The sequence below is a fragment of the Triticum dicoccoides genome, chromosome 7B (genome assembly GCF_002162155.2).
Source record: "Triticum dicoccoides isolate Atlit2015 ecotype Zavitan chromosome 7B, WEW_v2.0, whole genome shotgun sequence".
In the NCBI taxonomy this organism is placed as follows: Eukaryota; Viridiplantae; Streptophyta; class Magnoliopsida; order Poales; family Poaceae; genus Triticum; species Triticum dicoccoides.
The window spans coordinates 285644316-285645609 of record NC_041393.1 but is presented as its reverse complement, the minus strand read 5'-3'; positions in this window follow the sequence as shown (position 1 = coordinate 285645609).

Below are 1294 nucleotides of genomic sequence, written 5' to 3'. Positions count from 1 at the left end.
ATCTACCAGAAAGTCCCCGTATCATGACAACATAGCATAAATACTTTTCTAATATGTTGTTTGAAACTATTGACATACTTGTGCAGGATAGATATATTGATATGCAGTTTGCACACTGGTTATAGGTGCAATTACACTTTGATATTTTCAGCCAGAGAACGAATGATTCAAGCAAGTACAAACCATGTTTGTAGCCCTTGTACACCATGTTGCATTTTTTGTTTTTTGGTGCTTGCATCATTTAGTGTTTATAATCTGAACTACTTTGGATCATTAGCTGGTTTTGAAAGTGCATGTAGCTTCACATTTCTCAAGTTATGTTGATTTCCAGAGTGCAAGTGCCGTCGTATTTTTTAAGTTAAATGTTCGCCCTGGTAACTTGAATTCGTGGATCCTCCACTGCACAGAAATCATACATGAATGCCAGTACAAATTAAATGAAATGCAGGGACTTAAGCTAGCTCGTTGTATAGGCTCACTGCAGCTCTGCTTGCACTTGGGATGTTCCATGTGCAATTCCATGTTACCACTTGCTTGGATGTGCATGCCTTGTGCTCCTTGCATCCCCTTATGCATTTTTACACGGCGAATGGTTTATCAAATAAGAGGAATCGACCTTGCTATTGTACCGGATGACAGATACTTACAATGTTATACAGGTGTGCAGGATGTGTACCAGATCCCGTAGCACCATCATGCTTCGCTAAAAAATGGTTTTGCTTATTTCAGATGATATCTCCAGAAGAAATAAGAGTTAAAGTCAGAGTTGCATAGGCGTGTAAGCTAAGAGCAGTGAAAGGATATCCAAACATTGTCAGAACAGTGCACAAGAGAGTGATGTGTGGATACCTAGTTCGGGCCAGCGTTTGGGCATGCTTGCCTAGCTAGAGTGCGGGTCACTTCAGAGTCGTTGAGGGTGATGCACTGGCGTTGGCTGGCCGCGCACGGATGCAGATCTTGAGTGGCAGCGGAGCGCTATGATGCGGTGGACGAGACCGTTGGTGAAGCCCCAACAGCCTCGGGGGGCGGAGGTGCGGCGATGGTCTCAATGAAAGCCTTGGTGAGCTGGGAGATGGCGTCGGTGAAGCGCACCTGATGCGGTGGAAGTCGGTGTCTGTGAGGCACGTCGGTTGCGGCGGCCGACATTGTCGATGGACCACCCGGTGCGGTGGACGAGGGCGTAGATGAGGTAGCTCCGGTGCGGTGGTGAAGCACGACCATCGTATTCGTCGTCGTCGTCCGGCACAGAGGTGGGGAAAGAGACGAGACGAGGGGCGATTTGAACTTTGCTTGG